This window comes from Octodon degus, unplaced genomic scaffold, assembly GCF_000260255.1.
Source record: "Octodon degus isolate 3935 unplaced genomic scaffold, OctDeg1.0 scaffold00037, whole genome shotgun sequence".
NCBI classification, from domain to species: Eukaryota; Metazoa; Chordata; class Mammalia; order Rodentia; family Octodontidae; genus Octodon; species Octodon degus.
This window is the reverse complement of record NW_004524613.1, coordinates 963448-971690: the sequence shown is the minus strand read 5'-3', so window position 1 is coordinate 971690 and position 8243 is coordinate 963448. Positions and strand designations below refer to the sequence as shown.

The 8243-nt window shown below is 36.6% G+C and overlaps 1 pseudogene across 1 annotated transcript; it reads right to left on the bottom strand.

Moving 5' to 3' along the window:
- Positions 1–3883: 3883 nt before the first annotated feature.
- Positions 3884–5496, bottom strand: LOC101564294 (annotated as a pseudogene). The gene has a single exon (XR_192489.3). The product of XR_192489.3 is annotated as an apoptosis inhibitor 5 pseudogene (transcript).
- Between the last annotated feature and the right edge of the window lie 2747 nt (positions 5497–8243).

Sequence of the window (8243 nt, the reverse complement as noted above, 5' to 3'; positions counted from 1 at the left end):
CTGAAAGTCAAAGGATGGAACACAATATTACATGCCCCAGCATCTCAGAAAAAAAGCAAGGGTAGCAATCCTATTCTCAGACAGTCTCAACTTCAAACCAACAATGATCAAGCAAAATAAAGAAGGCCATTATATTCTGGTTAGGGGAAAAATTCAAGAGGAAGAGGTAATACTCATAAATGTGTATGCATGAAACATGGGAGCACCCAATTATATAATACAAATCTTAATGGACATGAAAAATATAATATCCAATACGACAATCTTAACAGGAGACCTTAGCACCCCCTTATACATAAAAGATATGTCAAGCAGGTAAAAAATTAATAAAAAGTAGCAGAACTGAACCAGAGCTTGGAAGAAAAGGACTTAGTGCATATATACAGCATGTTCCACCCAATCACAGCTGAATACACATTTTTTCAGGTTCACATGGATCATTTTCTCAAATAGACCACATACTGGTTCATAGGTCATGGTTAAGTATATTCAAGAAAGCAAAAATTATCCTATGAATATTATCTGACCACAGTGCAATGAAACTGGAAATAAATGAAACAGGACAAAAGAAACCAGGAAAACATCATAAATACGTGGAAATAAAACAACACTTTACTCAGCAACCAGTGTGTCTCAGAGAAATTAAACAGGAAACTGAACAATGTCTACAATTCAATTAAAATTCAAAAACCTTATTAGAATTTATGGAATTGATGAAATCAGTTCTCAGAGGGAAATTTATAGCTGTGAACTCACACATTAGGGAAACAGAATGGGAACAAATAAACACTCTAATGATGTACCTCCAACATGTAGAAAAGGAAGAGCAAACCAAACCGAAAACCCAAAGATGGGAAGAAATCATAAAGATTAGAGCAGAAATTAATTCAATTGAGACAAAGAAAACAGTTCAAAGAATTAATGAATCAAAATCCTGGTTCTTTGAAAGATTAAATAAAATCGATAACCCCCTAGGTAACCTCATCAAAAAGAGGAAGGAAAAAATTCAAGTACAAGCAATAAGGAAAGAAAAGGGTGTAATTGCCACAGACTCAGTGGAAATTCAGAAGATTATCTATAGCTACTTTGAGAATCTTTACTCACACAAAATAGAAGGCACAGAAGAAATGAACAGATTCCTAGAAAGGTACAAATTAGCAAAACTAAATCAAGAAGATATAATAACTCTCAATAAGCCAATAACAGACAATAAAATATGAAATGTAATTAAAAACCTACCGACAAAGAAAAGTCTATATCAGATGGATTCACAGATGAATTATACAAGAAATTTACACAAGATGTAATCCCTATACTGTTCAAAATCTTCAATGAAATTGAAAAGGAAGCAATCCTCCCAAAATCATTCCTGGAGGCAAGTATTATACTGGTATCAAAATAAGAGAAACACACAACAAAAAAGAAACTACAGGTCAATGTCCCTCATGAACATAGATGCAAAAATCCTTAATAAAATCCTAGCAAATAGAATTCATCAAATCATCAAGAAGTTTGTACAGCATGACCATCTAGCATTCATCCCAGGGATGCAACCATGGTCCAATATATGCAAATCTATCAATGTAACACACTATATCAAGAGATCAAAATCTAAAAATCACGTGATCATCTCAATTGATGCAGAAAAGACTTTTGACAAAGTCCAACACTCATTCATGTTCAAAGTCCTACAAAAAATTGGAACAGATGGCCTCTCCTTCAATCTGATAAAAGCCAAATATGACAACCTGATGGCTAACATAATTCTAAATGGGGAAAAACTGAATTCTTTTACTCTCAGATCTGGTACAAGAGAAGGATGTTATCTTTCACCACTCTTATTCATTATAGTTCTGGAATCATTAGCTAGACAAGAGAGAGAAATAAAAGGAACAACAATAGGTAAAGAAGTTGAATTATCACTATTTGCCAATGATATGATACATTACTTGGAAGACCCAAAAAACTCCACCAAGAAGCTACTATAATTTTTTTTAACAAAAGGAAATTTATTTCAAAAGCATAAGGGAACATTTACATTTAAACAAAGTGGTAAACAGGTGTCTTGTAAAAGAAAAATCCATGGTGTGAAGTTTTTCATTTTCATTTTTGAAGCAACACGCCCCCCCCCCGCTATTGCCTTAGAAAGGGAAGGGGAATGAAGAGTGTTAAGGGTACAGTGTCAAATCAGTATCAAACTTGAGACAAGTCACTTTTGTTCAGCTTTAAATTTACAAATATGCTTAAAAGAGAGGAAAACATTACACTTCATGTTCAAATTTATACAGCTGGGGCCCCAATTTAGTTTCTGAAATGGCTTTAGGGCATGGCTGATCTGTCTCTATGGGCCAGACCAGCTAGAAGTCTGCAAATGGTAACACCACATTCCTAGTCTCTTGGGTTACAAGGGAGCAAAGAGCAGCTCAGCCTTCTGGAATGTTCACAGAGATTATTGCCATCACTCCAGAGTCAAGCCGACCAATTTCTTAAGCTTACATGTATCATTACAGCCTTTAGCAATGGGTCTGTGACATTAGGGACATTATACTGTCCATATAGATGTGTCATTAATTCTAACAAAAGGGCTTTGCTTATTCCCAGTGTATAAGTAATGGTAATGAAGACACCTGCGTTGAAATCACAAACTATTCCTCAAAAAATACATCTGACTACTAGAAATGTAATTTGGGCATCTGATTTTAATAGCAAATTTGGGGAGAGAAGGTTAACTATGGAACAAAAATAGATGAAATAATCAAATGCAGAGCAATGGGTCTGTGACATTAGACACACTCCACAAATCTCCCATCTGTTGTTTTAATCTAAGGATTCTATTTACTAATTTATACAATAATTTGGTTAATAACCTGAGAAGTTAAAAGTCTTGAAAGTGGCAGAAGCAAATGGAGAGCCTCTCTTACTCGTACTATGCTATCAAGTCACTTTTCCTGGGTAGCCCTGGTTATTACATCATTTAATCCTAAATTATACTATCTCATCCTGTAACAACCTATATATACATCAGATTTGGCTGTATTTCACTAACAGGGATTCCCAGATTTATCTTTGAAAATACAGCTGCTGTTTTAGTTTTAAATAACAATAATTACATAAGTGCAACTGACTCAAAATTCCTCTCTATGGGGAGCAAAAATCTAGAAAAGTCAGTAATGGACTCAGCCTCCAAAGGACAATCACCATGTCAAAGACTACTCATCCATGGAATTTAAAATATTGATTTGTTGTGTAATCCTTTCACAGCATGCACATACATATATATGTATACACACATACATACAGGTACATGCTTATTATACACACACGTCTATTCAAATAGCAAGATCCCATATTTAAAAGGTGTATCCCAACATATGGAGAAGATGAAAAGAAGCAGTGCAAAGTAACTTGCTTTCTCCTAAAAATGTACTGTCACTTTTACTTTTAAGAAAGCCAGCATTTCCCAAAGAGGGAATGCTGCACTGCTGCTCAGCAGCTTTACTAAAATAACAAGAATAATAAAATGTTGAGATTATTACTCTTCTTCATATATTAGGTTAAAAAGATGGAAGAAAATCAGTTGCCTCTTAAAACTGATGATCTTTACCAGATTATCAGAACCAGACTGACTTTTATTACATTTTTAGACTCCAACTATCTCAATAACAAATTATTAAGATGTTTTAAAAGTAAACGATATGATGATATTGCAAAACCGAGACTGAGACACAGCATCCAAAAATACTGTGGTTTTACCTTGGACACACCATGGTCTATTACAAAAGTAGATTATACATACAAAGATATAAAGAACATTAAGTTTTTAACTGAAGGCAGCAATCCTTGAAAGGGATATCCCCGGCAATCCAATGAGTAGTAGAATTTATGTTTATTAAGCGTGTGATGATGCTTGGAGAATGTGATGTCTTATTCAGTAGAGTCTTCCTCGACTGCGATTTCCTCGGGCTCCCCAACCTCGGCCATCTCTACTTCCCCTGAAGGCTCCTCTCATAATTAAAGTTGCCCAAATTGCTGTTGTATTTCCCACTGGGAGGATTATAAATCTACCTGGCATCCCTTTTTGGTCCTGCTGGAGATTTCTTGGATGGTGAACCTGAAGTTGCATCTTCATTGGCTCTCTTTTGCCCGATCTCAACTTTCTGTATAGGTTTCCAAGATAATGTTACTGAACTCTTGTAAGATGGAGGGATGTGGAAGAGATCCTTGATTAAAACATTGATATTGTTTGTTATTTTCAATGCGAACAACTTTAATCTTGTTCTCTTCTGTTTTTAAGGCTTCACCTGTTTTACCCTGGAGAGCCAAGTGAAATTGTCAGATATAAACCTGCAAGCCCCGGGCAAAGTATTGAAGCCTGATTTTGAAATCTTTGAGCTTTTCTGCATTCAGTATGGCTGTTAAGAAATCTGGGAATTTTCAGCCCAACTGATGAAAACTGTACAACAAACATTCCACATAGCTGAACTGCAGCTTAGGTTCTTCATTACCAGCATTCTCTCCATTTTCTGCTTCTTCTGGTGGGAGAGGTATGTACTCCAATAACTTATCAAATAGTTTCCTTAAATTTGTTTCTAGCTTCTCCATGTCACCACAAAATGAATTCATTTCTGCCAACAATTTTAACACCTCCAATTGTATATCAAGACCCTCCACTGGGGTAGTTAATGTACCGAGGTTAGGGAGAACCTGCTCACAGAAATAAGTCACAAACCTTGTGGAATGGACATTTTTAGAGAAGAGAGGCACTCACCACCAAGTGCACTGGAGGAGCCTGTCCATGCAGTCGGGGTCTGACGGACTGAAGGTCTGCTCTAGGTCGGCCTGCTTGGCCAACAGCTCCACTAGCTGCTGCCTCCCACTCACTGTCTGTAAGCTCTTTAGCCCAGACAAGATCTTTATGAACAGAACAAATTCTTCACCCATCACATCTTCTAGGACTTTTTTGGATTCAGTTAGTATAAGTTCTTCTACTTCCTTTGTTAAGACTTCATCGGGTAAAGTCTTCAATTTTGTAGACAGGAATTTAATTGCGTGTTCTCTAACAATATCCTCTCCTTGAAGTATCTGGCTAAACAAGCCGCCTAGCATTCCTTTTGCATTCATCTTAAATATACTTAGGGCATTGTTCACTAAGTTAAATTCCACAGAGTCATCTGTCTGCAAAAGTTGGGTTAGTATATCTGCCACTCGGGGAAGATTTTCCCCAGTGGCAAACTGAGGCAGCTCTTTAATAGCTTGGAGTCGAATTGATACATCTTCATCTTCACAGAGGTCTAACTGTGCATTGATAGCAGAATCTGCCAATTCAGGAAAATGCTTGAAAAACTTAGGAATAAATTGAGCTGCTAATCGTTTTTCCTTGGTGCCACCTTTCATACCATCCAGTCTCACTTGATAGGCATCTTCATGCTGGCTCACTTGCTCCATGATATCAGCGAGGATACTGTAGTTGTGGTAGAGCTCCTCCACTGTTGGCATGGTGAGTGACAAACCCCGGCCCATTCCTGCTGTCAAAGCCACCGTCGTCGCCGGTGCCCCAGCCACCTCGGAACTTCTCCAAGCCTGAGACCAGCACTGTTATGTCTCCAGGTGCTGCCAGTGCTCAGAGAAGCTACTATAATTGATAGACAAATTCAATAGCATAGCAGGATACAAAGTCAATACCCAAAAGTCAATAGCATTCCTCTGCACAGATTATAAACACACTGAGAGGGAAATTAGACAAACAATACCTTTTACAATAGCACCAAGAAAAATGATATACCTTGGCATTAATCTAACTAAAAAAGTCAAAGCTCTTTTCAATGAAAATTACACTACTCTGAAAAAGAGATTGTAGAGGATCTCAGAAAATGGAAAGATATTCTATGCTCCTGGATAGAAGGAACCAACATTGTGAAGGTGGCCATACTCCCAAAATTGCTGTGCAGATTTAATACAATCCTATCAAACTACCTCTAACATACCTCATTTAGGAAATCATTCCTAAAATTTATTTGGCAGCAGAAAAGACCTAGAGTAACAAAGCCAAGGCAGGAGGCATTAAATTCCTGACTTGAAATTATACTACAAGGTTACTGTGATAAAATTAGCATGGTACTGGCAACAAAATAGACCTGAGGATCAATGGAATAGATTAGAAGATGCTGAAGCCTCTACAAACACACTCAGCCACCTTATCTTTGACAAAGGGGCCAAACATGCCTACTGGAAGAAAGATAGCCTCTTTAACAAATGGTGCTGGAAAAACTGGCTCTCTACATGTTGAAAACTAAAACTTGACCCAGATCTATCACCATGCACTAAGTTAAAGTCAGAATGGATTCAAGAGCTAAACATTAAAACAGAAACACTAAATCTTCTGGAAGAGAAAGTAGAAAGAACACTTGAACACATAATGGGTAGGCAAAGAGTTCATGAACAAAAATCAAATCACAAAAAAAAAATCAAATCGCACAAGTAATACTTGAAAGAATTAACAACTGGGACCAACATTTATTGAGAAGTTTTTGCAAGTCAAAAGCAATTACCAACAAAATGAAAAGATAACCCACAACTTTGGAAAATATTTTGACTAGTAAGCACTCAGAGAAAGGTGTTCTCCCTTCAATTTATAAAGAACTAAAAACATTAGCACCCCAAAATTTAAAGACACAATCCAGAATGGGCATTCAAGATGAACACACACTTCTCAGAGGATGAAATTAAAGAAGCGAATAAATATATGCAAAAATGCTACACATGACTAGCCATCCATGAAATGCAAATTAAAATAACACTGAAATACCATCACACCCCAGAAAGAATGGCTATCATAAAGAATTCAGTGAACAACAAATGTTGGAGAGGCTGTAGGGAAAAAGGAACACTTCTCCACTGTTGGTGGGAATGTAGACTGATGCAACCATTATGCAAATCGTATGGAGACTCCTTAAAAACTAGGACTAGAAATTCCATTCAAACCAGCTATCTCAATACTGAGAATTTACCCAGAGGAACTGGAAATGTCATAACCTAGTGATATATGTGTACTTAGGTTTATGGCAGCTCAATTTGTAATAGCTAAATCTTGGAAACAACCAAGAGGCCTGTCACCTGAGGAATGGATGAAAATGATGCAGTACTTTTATACAATGGAGTATTAGCTATAAAGAATGATAAAGTTGAAGCCTTTATATTGAAATGGATGCGACTTGAAGATATATTCATATGATAAATAAAGCAGAATACAAGTGTAAATGTTGTATAGTCTCCATAGTGTAAGAACTCAAAAGAAGAAATAAAAATAGAAAGGTATGTTCAATTAAAAGGTAAGTGAAAACTTGAGGATTATACAACAAAGAGAGGCAATGAGAAAAGCTAGGAAACATAACAGGGGTAAAGTCATATATTTATATGTGTAAGATGGGTAAGGCAAGGATCCTGAGAGTCTTCAGCATGTTTTTGAAACTAGAAGTTAATTGGTAGGATTCTGACACTGACTAACTATATTTACTGCTTCCTGTGAACTAAGCAACTGTACTGAAGATAGCAATATGTAATGGTAGGTTCATGCTTGGAATGCCTGTCATTCTGGTTGTGTAAATATGTACTGCTTTTCATTACACACCAGTTACTGCCATATGGTCTCTCAAGTAAATGTTTGTTTAAAAAAAGGTAATAAATGAAAACGAGACACAATAAAAAAAAGTCACAGGACTGCCTTGCTACAAGTTTGTACATGGTTAGATTTCTAAATTTCTGTGTGAAAATATGTAACTGTTTATTCCTATTTCATAAATTTTTTTCATTAAAAATTTTTTTCCTTCATATTCTGGAGGGATTTAAAGTTTAACAGATCAATACTTGATGGAAAATACCTGTTCCATGTTATGCCTAAGATGTTTGATATTCAGACAGCTAGTGAGGTTAAGCTCAACTGCTTATGTTGTAGGGTAATAATAATAAGCTTCTCTTCTGGAGTGTTAATAATCTAAGTTTGCAGACCACAAATTAGGGAAAATGAGGGGCTGCAGGGACAGCCTACATTTTAGCCCTAGCCTTTCAAAGTCAGTGTAGACTCAGAACATCAGAGATCCTATACTGCAACACAATGTAACTCAGTTGTGTCCCAAATTTTCTTACCAAGGAGATTATTAGGCCACAGAGGAAAGTGATCAAAGATGCAGGGGGTGCTCACTGCCAGAAACACATGTTTTGGTAGTACCACTCCTCAGCCACCCAAA